The sequence below is a fragment of the Phoenix dactylifera genome, chromosome 5 (assembly GCF_009389715.1).
Source record: "Phoenix dactylifera cultivar Barhee BC4 chromosome 5, palm_55x_up_171113_PBpolish2nd_filt_p, whole genome shotgun sequence".
Classification (NCBI taxonomy): Eukaryota; Viridiplantae; Streptophyta; class Magnoliopsida; order Arecales; family Arecaceae; genus Phoenix; species Phoenix dactylifera.
In genome coordinates, this window is record NC_052396.1 from 10,300,342 (window position 1) to 10,320,857 (window position 20,516).

A 20,516-nucleotide genomic window follows, 5' to 3' on the forward strand; every position below is an offset into this window, starting at 1 on the left:
ATAATACCTTCCTATGCCACGCCAAATTCAATCGGAGGGACTAAGTTCAACTTTATATGCTTAGCTGGAGCAACCAAGATGTTTTTAATATAGTCGTGGATAGCATAGCCAGCTCTAGGATATTGGTCTTTAAACATGTAAGAATTCATGAAGATATATATTTAGTCTCATATTAGTTATTCACTGAGTAGATCTTGAATACTTATACATAATCAAATAATATTTTTCGGATAGCCATTTTGGATGATGACCTGAATTATTATAAATGGTACTAGAGCAGATCCGACCCATAATTTGTGGACTAGGAGACACTGCAGTACGGTTTTATTGATGCTGACTACGGGCTGATCGTGGTGTTTATTACTAAATTTAAATAAATTTAAATCTTTAGTCTGACGAAAACGTTAAGACTTAAATAGGAGAAGTATGTGAGAATCCGAGCGGGTGTGTGTTTAGTCTTATATTAGTTATTCGTTAGGTAGATTTTGGATATTTATATAGGATCAATGAACTCAAATAATACCTTCTGGCTAGTCATTTTGGGTGAGATCCTGAACTGTTACAAAACGCCTATCAAAACTTACCATAAAATAATAATAATGATGATGGTGATTATAAAAATAATGATAACAATAACAACAACAACAACAACAACAATAATAATAATAACAACAATAATAATAACCATAATAATAACAACAATAACGATAATAATAACAACAACAATAATAATAATAATAACGATAATAACAATAATAACAACGATAATTATAATAATAATAATAACAACGATAATAACAATAATAACAACGATAATAATAATAACAATAACAATAATAATAATAATCATCATCATCATCATCATAATAACAACAACGACAATAATAATAATAGTAATAATAATCATCATCATCATCATCATCATCATCAATCATCTAGTTCTATTGAATCGCACCAAACTTTTTTTTTTTGTGTGTCATTCTCTAATTTGAGCAATGCATACTCCCACATGTATTGCACATTACCGTAACACAATAAGCTAGAAGACATAAGGTCAGCATCTTGAAACTTTTGCTTAGAAAATGCCTGACACCCCTGCTACCTTTTGAACAGGAGCTAACCTCCATACCTCAAGATTATTCAACTCCTTTCGTGTTGGTTTAACAATTTTTTCACACCTAAGTAGCATAACTAGTTTCTTACTCAGCACAATGATGCTTTTGGCTTTTACTTTTTGGTTCCAATGTCTAAATTCAACAACCATGAGCCGCCACGTAGATTGAAGCTACCCGTTACTGCATCTGGGTTACCGTGTCCTTCATTTCCACAATCATACTTATCGAAAATGGGTGGTGCCCGGCTCCACCACTCTTAGGTACACCATATCCGACAGGGCGTCAGAAGGACACCACGATGTTTGACCTCAAACATATCCGCAGATTCTGTTGATATGTTGACTTTTATTTGTAATATTTTTATATGATGCGATTTGTTGTCGTATATACAAGTTAAGTAAATACAGATAAAGACGAGTGTTTGAGTAAATCATATATCTCACGCAGAGAAGTTACAAAGATTAGATGCAATGTCATAACACCTTACGGCCTATTAGCAAGTGCCATGAGATTTTTTCTGTTGCCATGCAATTGCTTTAAAAGAAGAGTGAGTCAAAGGGCCTCTATATATGGAGGTTATTTATATTTAAATAAAATCTGACAGCAACTAATTGGAATAGCATTGGCCCAGTCCTTGTAAAACGGTTAATGTAGCATCTAGAGGTCAATCGATTGTATGTATTGGCCGTCTTATCTGGGACGGTGGATGCATTCCTTGGCCCATGTTGTATGCATGACTTCTGAATGCGATTGTGGCAAATCATTTCCCTTCAGCGTTTCGGCGGCATTCTGCGTCTTTACCACCTTCCCTCTAGGTGTGTTCGTCGATCTCCAATGCAACAGATAGAGTATGGTCCGTGTTGGCAAGCTAGGAGCCAATCCAGCACTGAAACAACTTTAGTTGTCTCTGAAGTTTTGAAAGAAAAACTAGATCAATCAATAGGGAACTACATTCAACAAATCCAATTAACATTAGGATGGTTCGGATTGGTATTCGGATATGTATTTATTCTATTAATAAAACAAGAACCAGCAGTGATCAACAGCCTAAACTGACAAGCAATATACTAAAAAACATCGTACAGCACCAAAAATTGAAACCTAAACTATAAAACTTGGATATATAATGTTACAACAACAACAACATAATTTTATGCTCAATTCAGCAACAAAAAAACTTGCATAAATTATGAATCTACAATATATATCATGTTTAAATTTTATATGTACTCAGGATTGGTTTAGGTCCAACTTAGATTGAGTTATATTGGTTAAACCCTAGACCTAGAGTCAAATCGGTCCCATCAGCTTTAAAAAAATGAGAATTAAAGCTAGAGCAATCGATGCTCCAACCCTAGCCAGACTTACCCAATCAGATTGGTTTACTTCAATGCTCTTGTTGAAGTATAACCATGTGCACCCTTGGCGATTAGATGTATCTCAGCAAGGTCTACTCCTTCATTCACTTGTGTAATGGCAATTAATAACCGGCATGACATGGCCCATAAAGATTCGTTCGGTGCATGCCCCATGCTTTTATCGCCACACGTTTGAGGTTCCTCTGAGGGATCTTGGCCCAGTCTCCTCAGTTGAGCATGAAGAGGAAACCTAATAAAACAGAAGTGTTCAACCCTTGAGGGTAATCTCCTTTGTGCTCGGTTTTGCAACCTCAACCTTGAATTATGCAGGGCAACTCTTTCCCACAGAAGGAGCAGCTTGGCTTTCACTGCCTTGAAGATGTGCCTAGTCCTGCCACATGCTAGGTTAATGAGTCATGTCCCCAGAATAGCTATGCCACGTTAGCAATCCATTGAGGCATGACCTCGAGTTTGTTAAGACGCAGTTCTGAAAGATTTGGATTCCAGCTATAAATAGATCTAAATAGTTCTCTAGAAAAGATGATGAAAAATCAACATCGCTAAGGGAGACTATGTATCTCTTAGTTCTCTATTTCTTTCTTCGTCTTTCATTTTCCATCCAAAAATCTTTACTCACTTGAGCATCAGAGGACCCGCTGGAGCCAATTTAGCGAGCTTTCATCCTTTGTCTGTTTGAATACCTATCCAGAAAAGATAATGAAAAATCAACTTCACAAATGGAGACTCTATCTCTCTCAGTTCTCTATTTTTTTCTCCTTCATTTTCTATCCAAAAAACCTTTGCACAGTTAAGAATCAGAGGGCCCGACTGGAGCCAATTCAGCAAGCTTTCATCCTTTATCTATTGTTTTGCATGTCCACAGAGGTGATCTACATCAATGTCTTGAGACCGATCGCAACAAATTAGCATCGTCTATGGGAAAAGAAGGGAGAAAAGCTATGAAGCTTCGAAGAAGCCATCACCACATGCCCATCCGATCCACTCCAGATAGTTTCCTACATAGTCCTTTGAGGTCCTAATCTTCTCAACCCGTTGCAACCCACTGCAGGAGTTATTGATGTGGGATGGTTTCATTTTCCTGCTCAACAAGTGCAAGCCTTGACGGCAGTAGTGCGAGATATACAGCAACAAGTCGGTAATCCGTCAGCCGGTCAACCAAATCACCAAAGGGTTTTAGTGCAGAATGGTGACCGTCATCATTCTAAAGCCCAACATAGGGCTAGAAGCATGACATTTTCTTTCCCGATATGAGCTCTAGCTCTGAAAAATCTTTCCCAAGTCGGTCATCTCTAACCGGAAGGCCAACGACGTGAGATCAAAGAGGTGCGCTGTCAGATCGAGGTCCTATGGGAGCAAAGGGTTGTTGTAGAAGATGTCCTGAAAGTGATTAGTGATCCCCCTTTCATCAACGAGATCTTGGTCGAAGCTCTTATCAAAGAGGTTCAAGATGCCCCAGATTGAACATTATGACAATACTGTTAATCCAATGAATTATCTAGCAAGCTTTAGGGCTCTCATGCTAATCAAGGGAGCCAATGATGATGTGATGGGCTACACCTTTCTGGCTACCCTCAACAAGGCTACACTACTTTGGTTCTCTAGTCTACAACCAGAATCTGTTGGCTCCTTCAACCATCTCAGTCATCGGTTTATTGGCTACTTTTCCAGCAACAAAAGGCAAAAGAAAATCTCCATCGACCTTTTCACCCTCAAGCAAAGGGAGGATGAGAAGCTTTGAGATTACGTCAGCAGATTCAACATTGAAACGCTAAAAGTGCATAAGCTAGAGCAGTCCGTTGCTAGGGCTGCAGCGATGAACAGACTGAAGTTTTCACGTTTTAGCTTCTTACTAGACAAGAAGTTGCCGAGAGACTTGGCTGAGTTCCTCTTCTAGGTTGATAAGTAGATAAGAGCCAAAGAGGCAGAGTTGCTCGGAAGGAAGTGACAAAAAAAGAGAGCAACAAAAAGTATCATATTGCAGAGAGAAAATCGAGCCCAAAAGTAAGCATTGCCGAGATGAGAGGGTCATTGTACAATCAGGTGATTGATGCAAAAATAAAATTGTTCTCCCAAGTGCAGGAGAATTGCATAAGTAATATAACTCGGGAGTCCGAGGTCGATTCCTCAGGGAACGATCTATAGATTATTAGCGTAATAATTTTTAGATGTAATTTTCAGTTGATTTTCAAAAATTAAAAGCAGAGAATTAATAGGTAACTAAACAAAGTTCAAGAATATAGAGAAGGCTAGGGATCTGGATTCTTCCTTGACAATGTTACTTTCAACAATTAAATTTTGCGATTCTTAATTAAGGATTAATTAAATAGAATGATTCTAATCATGAAATATATTCTTTGAAAACATGAATTCAACATTCAAGTATTTATCGTGCCGGTTACGTCTACGACAAATCAAAAATCAAAATAATCCATGCATCAATAAATATAAACCATACAAGATCTATCTAATAAATAAATATGCAAGAACCCAAAACATACCAATGGATATAAAATAATTAGAATTAAAGTTTAGAGTGTACTTGATGAAAGCAACATGACAAGGGTTCATCCATCACCCTTTGCCAAAGGAATTAGCAAACCATTACAAACATCAACATCTCTCCCTTTCTCACTCTTTTTTTTTTCTTTTTCTTTTCGGAAACAGGGCATCCCCTGTTTCCCTTTCTCTTTTTTTTTCGTTTGAAACCAAGAGGCCGGCTGCTCTGTTCTTCCTTTCTTGGATGCCCCCCCCTCCCACCGAGAGAGGAGCTTCTTATAGTCGAGCTCTAGGGTCAGCAATGTTCCCTGATTTCTTACGGTGGAGATCAACGGATGGATGCTAATCCGGAAGGAAATGAATTCGGATGCATCGTGGATGGCTGGAATTTTGCTGGAAGATCGTGACCGGATGATGCGCTGGTGGGGAGGAAGATCCGGAAGCGCGTGAGAGCTGAAGATGAAGCTTGGACTGCTGGCGCTTGGGATTCGGGTGACTCGCCACAGATGCTGGATCACGGACGCTCGGGCTCGGACGGAAGCTGTGGAGGAGTACGATCTCTTCCAGACGGCCGGATGCTAGGAGACGATCACGGGCATGGGAGCGTTGATCGGGTGCGACGCTGTGGAAGAGGAGAACGCGGACGAGACGGATGCCGGATGAATCGCGAAGGCTGGGATCATGGAAGACGTTGACTGCGGAAGCTTTGAAACGGGGAAAGAAAACGATGCGGGATGCTGGGCGACTTCACAGGCTCGGGTGGACGCTAGGATATGGGGTTGCACGCTGAAGAACGAAGATGGAGGAAGCTGGGAGACGATCACGGGCATGGGAGCGTTGCGAGAATGGATCACGAAGGCTGATTCGGGGGAAAGATCACAGTACTTTGGGTGCGGGAGAATCGCGCGCGGACGCTGGCCCGCACGCGGAGATGCTTGCGAGATGATGGGCTGCACACGGACGGCTGGGGAGCTCTGTTCATGGGACAATGCAGTTCACGGATCCGTTGCGCATTCCATGTGGATGGTTGCCAAGTGTCACTCTAATATGGTCAAGCTTGGCTGCTGCCCATATTGGAGCTTGATAAATGATGGGTTCGACTAGGCCATGGCGAGATCGGGTGCGCATAGCTTGGGCTATGCATCTTCCAGAACCAAATCTGTATCAAATATGCATTTTATCTCTGATTTACGATAACCTATACGAAACAAAAGTATAGTATTAACTCGACGAAATTATCATCATCTGTTAACAATAAGACTAATTTAAGTGGTATGTAGATCGCACTTTTGTGCTCTCATCACACCCCCCAACTAGCTTATTGCTAGTCTCTAGCAATTCAGAGTAAACAATAACATGAGAGTACACAAAGTGTTGGTCAATCCTTTGACTTTTTATTAAAGCTAAAGACATAAAACTAAGATATGTACCCACTTTTGTAGGGCATCACGATTGCACTTAGCATGTGCAATAAGCCGTTAAACCCCTAGGTTACCCTAGTAGACGAGTGTTGTCTCGTGAGGGTTTTCAGAGATATTACCCACAAACATCTTGAATGATATGACATGAGATTCTAATAAAAATAAATCCTCAGTTAATACACATGTAATTAATTGATATATATTTTCAAGCATGGCAACTATCAAAGCAAGGAAAATATGATTATGTAGTGTGCATAAAGTTGTATGACTTTCTCAGAGTACTAATACCTCCACCACAACAGGGTACCGCCTGAGTTTTAGGTGCACTACTCAAGTTCACAAATGTTTTCTACAAGTTATTAGAACCTGATCCATCACATTTTCAGAATATCACATGTTGTCTAAATTTGTCAAGGATGGTTCGCATGTAAAGAAAAAGCTATCAATCCTAACTAAACAACTCGGGTACACAGAGGTCCAACACAATGGAGTCAAACCAGTCATTACCACATGTCACTAGGTTCAGTCCGACCAACCCTATTCATGCTTATTTTTATTTTTAAATACATATGACGATTACAATAGTCCAACCCCATTAGGCTCTAGTACGGTCCATGTAGCGAGCTTTCAGCCAATGACCCCCGATCCAGTTGGCTCAAGATATTAGGTGAAACATCCCTCGGACTTAATTGCTCGAACCAGACTACACCACGAGGCCAGACTTGTCATCATAAGGATTTTTTTTTTTTTGGTTATCATGCAAGAAAAGAGATGGTAGACTAAACCATATAGATATTTTTATTATATATGTGACTGCATTGTGACTATAGGTCAACTAAGGTCGGATCATAAGGCACCTAAGTAATTTAACTGGGATATTCAACCTCTATCTTTATGTGAAAACCAAATCATGAACCTTATGGTACGAACAAGGATACTCATACTTCTTTTACGGATAAAGCTAACAAAAAATGCAGTTAACAAATGTGAACTCCTGAGGCTTTCCTATCGTCATTAAGTATATGTGTGGAGATCTAATAATAGGTCTTTGATCAGTCATAGTATGCATGTGTTCCTTGCCTTAATAGTTGCACAAGCTTAATATGAAAATATACGTGCATTTGCTTAGAAAAGAAAGTAATAGAATAAATCAAAAGCAAAAACAAGTTTTTTTTTTAAATCAAAAATTTTCCTCTCCCCAACTTAAACATTGCATTGTCCTCAATGTAAAAGATGCAAGAAAACTATATATGAGAGACAATAGAGAAAATAATATTGGAGAGAAGAAGAATACCTTGAGCTGTTGATTTCCAGAAAAGAAGACCTACAAAATAAGAAGAAAACTAGAAGTAAAAGAAAAATATAATTCTAACTAATATACACATACCTTTGTCGTCAAGCTCAGTCATAAGAGGGCTCCCCCAAAGAAAAGGAGTCCTCTTCATCTGCAAAATTCTCAAGAAAAGGTTTTAACCTGTGTCCATTTACCTTAAAAATTTTACCATCTTGTGGATTCTCAATCTCAACCGCTCCATGTGGAAAAACAGTTTTTATAATATAAGGACCTGTCCATCTCGATCGCAACTTGCCAGGAAACAGATGTAAGCGAGAGTCATAACAAAGAACTTTTTGTGAAGGTTTAAAAGATTTTCTTAAAATTGATCTATCGTGCCTAATTTTCATTCGTTCTTTACAAAGTCTAGCATTGTCATAAGCATCTCTGTGAATCTCATTAAGCTCGTTCAATTGCAGTTTTCTAGCTAGACCGGCATCTTGTAAATCAAAATTCAATTTTCTAATTGCCCAATATGATTTATGTTCTATTTCTACAGGTAGATGACACGCTTTTCCGCAGACTAGCCGGTAGGGAGACATGCCAAGAATGGTTTTGTATGCAGTACGATAGACCCATAATGCATCTGATAGTTTCAAGGACCAATCTTTTCGTGATGGGTTCACCGTTTTCTCTAAAATACGCTTGATCTCCCTATTGGCTAACTCTACCTGGCCACTAATTTGCGGATGATATGGGGTAGCAACTCTATGGGTGACACCATACTTTTTCAATAAGGTCTCGAAAGGCTTATTACAAAAGTGTTTTCCACCGTCACTAATTATGATCTTAGGCATCCCAAATCGTGAAAAAATATTTTCTTTTAAAAACTTCAGGATATGTTTGTGATCATTGGTCCTACAAGCGACAGCTTCTACCCATTTGGATACATACTCGACACCGACTAAAATATACTCATATCCAAAAGATGGTGGGAATGGGCCCATAAAATCGATGCCCCAACAATCGAAAATTTCGATAATAGTAATGGATTGAAGAGGCATCATTTGCCTACGAGTTAGACTTCCAATACGTTGATATGGATCACATGTCCTGCAGAACTCGTGGGCATCTTTGAACATAGTAGGCCAATAGAAACCACATTGCAAGACCTTTGCAACAGTTTTCTTAGAGGCAAAGTGTCCACCACAAGCATTAGTATGGCAGAAAGAGAGTACGCTTTGTATATCATGATCCGGTATGCATCGTCTAAAGATTTGATCATTGCAATATTTAAATAAATAGGGTTCATCATAGTAATAATTCTTTACTTCGCGCAAGAAAATTTTTCTATCTGTCGACCCCCAATGCTCCGAAATTCGGTTCGTAACAAGAAAATTTACAATGTCAGCGTACCATGGCACAATAGAGAGTGCAAACAACTGCTCTTCAGGGAATGAGTCCTTAATGGAAAACTGTGGCACCGAATCATTAAAAACTAATCGTGATAAATGGTCAGCAATCACATTCTCTACTCCTTTTTTATCTTTGATAGTGATGTCAAATTCTTGGAGTAGAAGTATCCATCGTATTAAGCGTGGTTTGGCCTCTTTCTTATCCAACAAATATTTTAGTGCCGCATGGTCCGTGAAGATAATAATAGGAGCACTAAGGATATAAGAGCGAAATTTATCTAAGGCAAATACTACTGCAAGCAATTCCTTCTCGGTGGTAATGTAATTCATTTGAGCATCATTTAAGGTTTTGCTTGCATAGTAAATGACATATAGCTTATTATCCTTGCGTTGTCCTAGGACAGCTCCTATCGCATAGTCGCTAGCGTCGCACATAATCTCAAAAGGTAATGACCAATCAGGTGGTCGCACGATGGGTGCAGTGCTAAGCATAGACTTCAACTTTTCGAATGCCTCCTGATAGGTTTCAGTCCAATTGAACGGTGTATCAAGGGATAGGAGGTTACATAATGGTCGAGCTATGACACTAAAGTCCTTGATAAACCTCCTATAAAATCCGGCGTGACCCAAAAATGATCTAACATCTTTAACCGTCTTGGGTGCAGGTAGCTTAGCAATTAAATCTATCTTAGCTCTATCTACTTCCGTGCCCTTCGATGAAACAATATGTCCTAGGACAATTCCCTTTGGTACCATGAAGTGGCATTTTTTCCAATTCAATATCAAATTCTTTTCTATACATCGAGCTAAAACTGCTTGTAAATGTGACAAGCAATCATCAAATGAGTCACCAAAAATGGAGAAGTCATCCATGAACACTTCCAAAAACTTCTCGTTCATGTCTTCAAAGATGCTGAGCATGCATCTTTGGAATGTTGCAGGTGCATTACACAACCCGAATGGCATTCGTCGAAAAGCAAATGTGCCAAAAGGATAAGTGAAAGTAGTCTTCTCTTGATCTTCTGATAAAATTTCAATTTGATAATATCCCGAATAGCCATCGAGAAAACAATAGAAATCATGCCCTGCAACTCTCTCCAACACTTGATCTAGGAAGGGTAGAGGAAAGTGATCCTTTCGTGTGACCAAATTCAGCTTTCGGTAGTCAACACACATGCGCCAACTCGTCGGAACACGAGTTGAAACTAGTTCACCTTGTTCATTTTCTACTACCGTCAAACCCGACTTCTTAGGAACGACTTGAGTAGGGCTTACCCACTTGCTGTCGGAAATTGGATAAATAATACCCACGTCAAGCAACTTGAGGACTTCTGCCTTAACCACATCTCTCATCGTAGGATTTAACCTTCGTTGCATTTGCCTTGTGGTTTTGGCATTGTCCTTCAAATATATCCGGTGCGTGCAAACTAAGGGGCTAATCCCCTTCAAGTCGGCAATAGACCACCCTAATGCTCCCTTATGATTTTTTAGAACACCAAGTAATTTTTTTTCTTGGATATGATCAAGTACAGACGAGATGATTACAGGAAAAGTGTCTTCGGATCCAAGAAAGGCATACTTAAGTTCCTTTGGTAAGGGTTTCAATTCGAGCTTGGGTGCTTGCTCATGGGATGGTATTATTTTCGCCTCTCGAGGCGACAACTGTTCAAATTTTTCTACTTTTGGTCTCCACCCATTGATCATCATGGTGTTCGAAAAATTCATACTAGGTTTGACCAACAAATCATCTTCATCGGTGCCATTAGAACACCAATCAATTAAACCATCGCCGGATGGATCGTTAAATGCTTCAGCTAACAAATATTCCTCCGCGATGGTTTCAACCCAATCAACCTCCTTATTCTCTTCGTGATCATTGGGTTGCTTGCAAACATTAAAAATGTTCAGTTCTATGGTCATGTTACCAAAAGAAAGCTTCATGACGCCATTCCTACAATTAATCAATGCATTAGAAGTTGCAAGAAATGGACGTCCTAAAATGACCGGAATCTGAGACTGTGAGTTCGAAGCCGGATGTGTGTCCAATACGATAAAATCGACAGGAAAGTAGAACTTATCCACTTGGACCAATACATCCTCGATAATCCCCCTTGGAATTTTAACTAACCTGTCAGCTAATTGCAAAGTGACGGAGGTTGGCTTCAACTCACCTAAACCAAGTTGCTCATATACAGAATATGGCAACAAATTCACACTTGCCCCTAAATCTAACAATGCTCGCTCTATCCTAAAGTTGCCTATGATGCATGAGATGGTTGGGCAACCTGGATCCTTAAATTTAGGAAGAATGTTGTGCTGCAAAATAGCACTCACATTTTCAGTTAAAAATGCCTTCTTCTTAACATTTAATCGGCGCTTGACAGTACACAAGTCCTTCAAAAATTTGGCATATGAGGGTACTTGTTTGATTGCATCAAGAAGAGGTATGTTGATCTTTACTTGCTTAAAAAGCTCAAGAATTTCAGAATTAGGTTCGAGCTTTTGCAACGGCTTTAACCGTTGTGGAAAAGGTGGAGGAAAAGGACATTCAACTTTCTCGGTAGAAGTTAGGTCCTCAACTTCTTCTTTGTCCCTTTCATCGACTTTGGGAGCATTAGAATTAGAAGTGACCTGCGGTCTCAATGGGACGGTCTGATCAATGACTTTCCCATTACGCAAAGTCATGATGCTCTTTGCATGTTCTGTATGCGAACTAGAAGGAGCCGTATTATTACTACTGTGCACTTGTGGATTAGGTTGGGGTTGAGCTGGAAGCTTACCCTTCTCTTGGGTACTTAGGACGGTAGTCAACATTGACAATTGGTTTCTTATATCTTCAAAATTTCGAGTATTTTGAGCATTGATATTAGCTTGACCTTGTAGAAAAGTTTGTATAGATTGCAAGGTATCCTCGATATTCGGCTTTTGGGAGGGTGGTGATGCAAAAGTAGGATGTGCAGGTGGAGGAGCTGAATGGTGTGACTGTTGAGGATGATCATTTCTCCACCTAAAATTTGGATGATTCTTCCAACCAGGGTTATAGGTATTCGAGTATGGATCGTTATAAGACTTTTGGTAGGAGTTCATAGCATTTGCTTGATCGTGCAAGACTTCTTTGAATACCGGTATGGTGGGGCAATCTGTAGTGGTATGACCCGACATATCGCAGATACCACAACACTCGTTTCTAAGCTCTATAGTCTTGACAGGCTCAACCTTTCTAAGCTCAATTTCTTCTACCTTCCTAGTGAGGGCTGCCATTTTAGCGTGAAGATCATACTCAGTTCTGAGGTTGTAAAGGCCTCCCTGTACAGAGCTAGTAGGCTTAGGCAAAGACTTGTTGTTTCTATCCCCGTTATCCCAAAGTTGGGCAGTCTGAGCAAGGGAATCCAAATACTCCCATGCCTCATCAAGTTGTTTTTCTAAGAATCTACCATTGCACATGGTCTCTACAAATTGTTTCAACTGTGGAGATAAACCTTCATAAAAGAAGCTAATGGTTCTCCAAGTTTCGAACCCGTGATGAGGGCATGAGAGAAGAAGGTCTTTAAATCTTTTCCAACATTCATAAAATGTTTCATTATCTTTTTGTTGGAAATTGCTGATATGTCTTTTCAAAAAGTTGGTCCTTTGTGTCGGGAAGAACTTCTTTAAAAATTCTCTCTGCATATCTTGCCAAGTTCTTATTGATCTAGGTCGCAAAGAGTTTAGCCATGTTTTGGCCTTATCCTTTAGAGAGAAAGGAAACAATGTCAGCTTGAGGATATCCTCGGTGACATTTGGCACTCTAAATGTAATGCTCAATTCTTCAAAATTCTTTAAATGAAGATACGGACTCTCGGACTCTAATCCGTGAAACTTGGGCAGCAATTGAATTACCCCGGGTTTGATGTCAAAATGTCCTACATTATCAGGAAAAATTATGCATGAAGGCTGACTAGTCCTAGCCGGTTGTAGGTATTGTCTTAGGGTCATAACATGGGGTTCACGTTCTCAATTGTGGTGGCTCCCACATCTTCATTTAAATTAGCCATCTCACAAGGTGTGAGATACTGCGAAGGAATTTCAAGGATGTGTCCTAAGGGATGATCTAAAGTTGTACGACTTAATCAACCGGTGTCGTCCCTATTCCACTTTAGCATGCAAAAATATTTCCCTCTCTTTTTTTAAAAAAATAAAAAAATAAAAATATATAAGTACTAACTAAAGATACCCTAAAACGACATCCTAAAACAAAAATCTATTCACAATCAAACATGCAACAAAACATTACACCTCAATTTCTAATGGTTTTCTTAAATTTCTAGACAGCTCCTAACTGGTTTGAAGAGGACACCTAAGCCTCCAATCCGGTCTAATGAACCGAGTTGACCAGGTAAGCTCCCAGGTAAGTGAAGGGGTCACGATGCGTTCGCAAAGGTCCCACTTAAAACCCACTTGCCTCGAACAGATGAACTGTCTCCCTTATAGGGACAAAGCTTGCCTAGACATCAACTAAGCCACAGAACGAAATTGGTGCAACTTTCGGTGGTCTTCGTCCTATTGAGCTCGAATGTCCTTAGGGGCCAACGTCTATTTGATTTTAGTTTAGCTTAGGATATTTATGCACTGGGGTGATTTTTGGGCTAAGGACGAGTGATGAAATTCCGACCTTATCTTTTTAAATGGGTTCAGCCCTTAGAATATTTTATGCTGATGCCTTATACTATATGCAACAATCAAGAGATTTTTTTTTAATGTTTTATGACATGATATTAAATTTCATTGAATATGTGATCAAGCAAATTATTTATTTATTTTTTAAAAAAATTTTATGAGTTGAAGTTTGAAATTTGAATTCTGAAATTTGAAATTTGAAATTTTAGGTTTTCCTCTTTTCTCTTTTTTTTTTGAATAATCACCCTTGTTCTTCTCTTAAAGTTTTATTATTATTATTATTATTATTATTTATTGATTTTCAATTAGCAACAAGGGTTAATGAGATATAATAACAATAAAATTCTGATTCTAAAAAAAATAAATGCAGAAAATTTAAAATAGAAAATAGCAAGGTTTTGTATTAATCTAATGGTCTTAAAAGTCTCAGAATGTCAATCAGACCGTTCAGATTATTGAACAATGTGTCATGCACTAGCTGACCAAATTGGAGTCAAATCAGACGGCTAATTTCTATTATATCAGAGTTTGATGCAAACTGTATAGGGAATTAAAAATAGTAGTAAAGATTTTTTTTTTTTCAAAAGAAAAATACTAATTACTAAGGTAAAAATTAAATCTAAAATTATACTAATAACTCAGATTCTCCCCGGCAACTGCGCCAAAAACTTGATGCAAAATAAAATTGTTCTCCCAAGTGCAGGAGAATTGCACAAGTAATATAACTCGGGAGTCCGAGGTCGATTCCTCAGGGAACGATCTATAGATTATTAGCGTAATTTTTAGATGTAATTTTCAGTTAATTTTTAAAAATTAAAAATAGAGAATTAATAGGTAACTAAACAAAGTTCAAGAATATAGAGAAGGCTAGGGATCTGGATTCTTCCTTGACAATGTTACATTCAACAATTAAATTTTGCGATTCTTAATTAAGGATTAATTAGATAGAATGGTTCTAATCATGGAATATATTCTTTGAAAACATGAATTCAATATTCAAGTATTTATCGTGCCGGTTACGTCTACGACAAATCAAAAATCGAAACAATCCATGCATCAATAAATATAAACCATACAAGATCTATCTAATAAATAAATATGCAAGAACCCAAAACATACCAATGGATATAAAACAATTAGAATTAAAGTTTAGAGTGTACTTGATAAAAGCAACATGACAAGGGTTCATCCATCACCCTTTGCCAAAGGAATTAGCAAACCATTACAAACATCAACATCTCTCTCTTTCTCACTCTTTTTTTTTTCTTTTTCTTTTTCCTTTCGGAAACAGGGCATCCCCTGTTTCCCTTTCTCTTTTTTTTCGTTTGAAACCAAGAGGCCGGCTGCTCTGTTCTTCCTTTCTTGGATGCCCCCCCTCCCACCGAGAGAGGAGCTTCTTATAGTCGAGCTCTAGGGTCAGCAATGTTCCCTGATTTCTTGCGGTGGAGATCAACGGATGGATGCTAATCCGGAAGGAAATGAATTCGGATGCATCGTGGATGGCTAGAATTTTGCTGGAAGATCGCGACCGGATGATGCGCTGGTGGGGAGGAAGATCCGGAAGCGCGTGAGAGCTGAAGATGAAGCTTGGACTGCTGGCGCTTGGGATTCGGGTGACTCGCCATAGATGCTGGATCACGGACGCTCGGGCTCGGACGGAAGCTGTGGAGGAGCGCAATCTCTTCCGGACGGCCGGATGCTGGGAGACGATCACGGGCATGGGAGCGTTGATCGGGTGCGACGCTGTGGAAGAGGAGAACGCGGACGAGACGGATGCCGGATGAATCGCGAAGGCTGGGATCATGGAAGACGTTGACTGCGGAAGCTTTGAAACGGGGAAAGGAAACGATGCGGGATGCTGGGCGGCTTCACAGGCTCGGGTGGACGCTAGGATATGGGGTTGCACGCTGAAGAACGAAGATGGAGGAAGCTGGGAGACGATCACGAGCATGGGAGCGTTGCGAGAATGGATCACGGAGGCTGATTCGGAGGAAAGATCACAGTACTTTGGGTGCGGGAGAATCGCGCGCAGACGCTGGCCCGCACGCGGAGATGCTTGCAAGATGATGGGCTGCACAGGGACGGCTGGAGAGCTCTGTTCATGGGACAATGCAAATCACGGATCCGTTGCGCATTCCATGTGGATGGTTGCCAAGTGTCGCTCTAATATGGTCAAGCTTGGCTGTTGCCCATATTGGAGCTTGATAAATGATGGGTTCGACTAGGCCATGGCGAGATCGGGTGCGCATAGCTTGGGCTATGCATCTTCCTGAACCAAATCTGTATCAAATATGCATTTTATCTCTGATTTACAATAACCTATATGAAACAAAAGTATAGTATTAACTCGACGAAATTATCATCATCTGTTAACAATAAGACTAATTTAAGTGGTATGTAGATCGCACTTTTGTGCTCTCATCAGTGATCTACCTTGGAAGTTCAAAAGGCACTCCCTCTCAATGCTCCATGGGCCTAGATTACCTCAGTCAATCTTAGAGAATGAAGACTCTAGCAAATAAAATTGACCCAAACAAGTTCTATTGGTTCCACGAGAATGATGGGCATGACACTAAAGAGTGTCTTTAGCTAAAGGGCAAGATCGAAGCCCTCATCTAGCATGGGTACCTTCATCATTATATATTGAGACCCAGCGAGAAGATGTTGAGCGAGACAATCAGCCCCCAAACAAGCTAGATAACAACAAACCACTCATTGGAGCAATCACCTTAATCCATAAACAATTGGTGGCAAAGGAAAGACCATGACTCAAAAGTTCAGGAAATAGGGACGAACTCTTGACAAAGTTGGGACCACCAAGTGAGGAGAGTACCAAGCAACCGAGCATTAACACATCAAAGATGATGCAATAAGACTTGTGAAATTCATTCTTATATTTTTGTTGCTAATGAAGTTGTATTTTAGCTCCTCTCCAGTACAGGACCTGGCACCGATACAACCAACCCATGGAGATACCTTAAGAGTGATGGGACCTCCATTCTGTAAGCCTACACAGCTAGGGAGCTAAACTCGGAAAGTTGAACTAGGGCATTCGTTCTGTAAGCCAACGTGGTTAGGGAGCTAAACCTGGAGAGTCAAAATCTAGATACTCCCATAGAGACATCCTATGAGTAATTGGGACCTCCATTCTGTGAACCTACATGGCTAGAGAGCTAAATACAAAGAGTCAAACTCCAATACTCCTAACAGGAGACACCTAGGAGTGACTGAAACTTTCATTCTATGAGCCCATATGGCTAGGGAGCTAAATTTGGAGCCGAACTCCAGGTCCAGGTACTTTGGCGGAGATACCTCAAAAGTTACTGGGACGTCCAAAAATCCTAGTCTCAACTAGGCCTGGATGGGAGGAAGCACACTCGATTCGATCACCCGAATGTTGCTCATCTAGGCTTAGATAGGATGAAGCACGCTCGGTTCAATCATCCGAGCATCGCTGACTAGAAAAACCCAACCGATCTTCAGTTCTAGTCTCAACTATACTCGGATGGAAGAAAATATGTTCAATTTGATCATCCAAGCATCAATAGCCAGAAGAATCTAATCAATATTAAGTCCTAGTCTCAACTAGGCTCAGATGGGAGAAAGCATGCTCAGTTTGATCACTCGAGCATCGCCGGCTAGAAGAATCCAACCAGATGCCAACTTAAAAGCCCACAATAGGCTATACCATGAGGCAACTATCTTGATGCATTTTTTGGTCAGTAGTGCTACTATTAACTTTGGTTGTTATGAGATTCTCTTCATGACTCGGTCTATTTCCAAGAAACATTACCTCTGAAATATTCATGTCTATCTTTTCTTCTCGACTGGCCCATGCATCTGCTCAGCTCATCCTGTTGAGGTCTTATCATATTATGGTGTTTGAGATTATCTTTCTTTTAATGTTCAAGAGCATTATGGTATTGTGGATGATTGTATTCCATCTATTACAACTCTATCCCAACTATCCATCCCAATTTAGTCATCCTAACTTCTTATGGATAGTCTGACACAAGCAATCTAGACAATAGAGGTAAACATAAGAACTCCTTTCTTCATTTCATATATAATATTTAATTACATGCTAGGTCTAGGATCAAGCCAGACTAAGAAAAATATAGAGAGAAGAAAAAGAAAAGAAGAAGAAGGAGGAGGGGCAAGTTGATCCATCTAAAGGTTTACTTGTCATTCCCCATAGTAAAGCGCTCATCCGATGAGTCCCGGCTACTATTAGGATGACTCCTGCTAGGGGAAAAGCAAATGAGGTCTGACTGAAGTCTAGCAGCCTCCTTTTGACATTCCTAGAAATTCTGTCGGAAGGAATTGGTGATCTTCCATTGCAAGTCGACTGAGGACTGGTATTCTTTAACTGCATGGAGGGTTTTCCTCTCGACCTCGCCAACTTGTTGCCTAACTTTAATGGTTTTCTTCTAATTTCAGAAGCTTGGATCTTGGCTACCTCAGCCCTATCCTTCCCAATACTTAGTTGGACCTCCATTTTAGCAACTCTTTGCGGAGATTCGGTCCCCGTAGCAGCCAATTTATCTACTAATTTTGTTTGAAGGGACTTTAGCTCAGATTTTACTTTGGCCACCTTCTCCATGACCCATCGTAGAGCTAGTTGGAGCATCTCAATCTGCTAATGAAGATCTCCTCCCTACGAAGGATCCCTAACAATGCTATGCTACATAGAAATGAAAGGAAGAAGATCAAAAAAGGATAAAACCCTCTAGGAAGAAAAGAAAAGAGAGGTCACAAAAAAATCTCTGCAGTTGGTTTCAAAAGAATCTATTCCCCCTCTTTTTATAGGCAACTAAATAGACTATATTAATTTGTGTGAGCGAATTGACAGATGCGTGTCATGCCCTCCTTGTTTCTGACAACTGGCATCCTTTCAGAAGAACAATGAATAGAATTCAACCATCCGAAAGAAGGAGAAGTTGAGGCCAGTGAACCTGCATCTTTTCTAAAGTAGTACGAAATTCAATGGCAATTACTTCCTTCACCCAAACCAAGGCGATACTTGGGACTCAAAAGTGGAGGGGGTTGTATTTTACCAATTAATAACTTGTATAATGTGGCGCATAAAGATTCATCCAGGGCATGCCTCATGCTACTATCCCACAGTTCCAACATTCCTCTAGGGGATCTCGGCCTGGTCTTCTCAATTGAGATCGGAGAGTAGACCTAGCAAAGCAGAAGCATTCAACCCTAGAGACCAATCTCCTCCTTGATCTGCTTTGCAACCTCAACCTCTGAACCATGCTAAGTAGATTTTTCCCACAGAAGAAGCCACTCGACTTTCATCGCCTCAAAGACATGCCTGGTCTCGCCACATGCTAGGTTGTTCTAGCACATCCCTAGGATTGTTATACCATACTAACAGTCTGTTGCTATACAACCTCGAGTTTGCTAGGATGTGATCCTGAAAGATTTAGACCCTATCTATAAAAATGTCCGAATGACTCTCTAGAGAAGATAGCAAAAAGTCAACATGACTAAAGGAGACTCTATTTCTCAGTTCTCTATTTCTTCCTTTCTCCTTTATTTTCTATCCAATTTTTTTTTATTGACTTAAGCATCAAAAGACCTAGTCAGAGCTAATTCAGCAAGCTTTCATCCTCGTCTATTATTTTGCAGGCCCACAGAAGCGATATACATCGATATCCTAGGATTGGCTGCAACAATTTGTATCATATATGTGCAATGCAAATGAAATAAAACCATAATCTAGCTAAGATTTCCTTGGCAACTCACATGCTTAGTGATCCTATTAGATCTATATTCAAGAACAAATCCCAATTTTTACTTCTCTCAAGATGCTTTCTTTGTTTTGGAAGATTTAGTTAGAAAATCATAGAGACAGAGAGAGAGGTGTGTGAGAACATTTTCTTTATATAGTACAACAGATATATGCTTTTATTCTCAAAGATATTTGCTTTTAATTTTTTATAATTAGTGCATCCTCTTAGACTTTTCAAGAATTTCTAATAGTCCAAAAGAATAAAAATATGTTACCTCTATTCATCTCCTCATAGAATTGTTCTCCCCAAATAACCCAAATAACCCCGTATCTAGGCGTTTGCTTCCAATCAAGTGGTTTCAGGTTCGAAATGCGCGGGCGTCGATTAAATTTGGGGACCGGATGTCCCACGCCTGGACACGGGGTCTGGAAGCGCTACTGGTCGGCTGGTAGCCTAGGTGGTGCCAGGTGTGACGTACTCACACGGAGGGTCGGGTCGAGTAACCGAGCCGGCCCATGGGTGGGAAGGGTACGAGTAAAATAGGTCGGGGTGCCCAACACACGATTCGGTCTACCCGCATCGAACATTCTCTTAGCGGGGTGGGGGCCCAGTGGTCGGGGCTACTACGTGGGGGTGGGCTTGTCCCTTCCTCCCCCCTTCCCCTTTTTTTCAGCAAAACAATAATAATAATAATAACCCAAATACCCCCTTGTAACTTATTTCTTATCTAATTGGTTGTAACATGTTTTAGGGAATTCATGCTTTGTAGTTTCGCCACTTGTTGCCATTCTCCCTATCTTGACTTATGAGATTGTCAAAGCAAAAAGTGAATAAAGAAATAATAACAATAATAATAATAGTAATAAAATTATGCATACCAAATTTACATAGAAAACTATAACAAAGAAAAAAATGCAATGCAATAGAAAACAATTCTACTAAGAAAGAAATGGGCTTACAACATTTTAACTCTTAGGGTAACAAATCCTACCCTCAAGATTCCCTCTTGTTTACATA

At 39.9% G+C, this 20,516-nt stretch overlaps 1 non-coding gene across 1 annotated transcript; it reads left to right on the top strand.

Annotated features, from left to right (window-relative positions):
- Positions 1-12,613: 12,613 nt before the first annotated feature.
- LOC120110958 lies at positions 12,614-12,722 on the top strand. The gene has a single exon (XR_005512077.1). It is a non-coding gene; the product is annotated as a small nucleolar RNA R71 (small nucleolar RNA).
- The last annotated feature ends 7,794 nt before the right edge of the window (positions 12,723-20,516 follow it).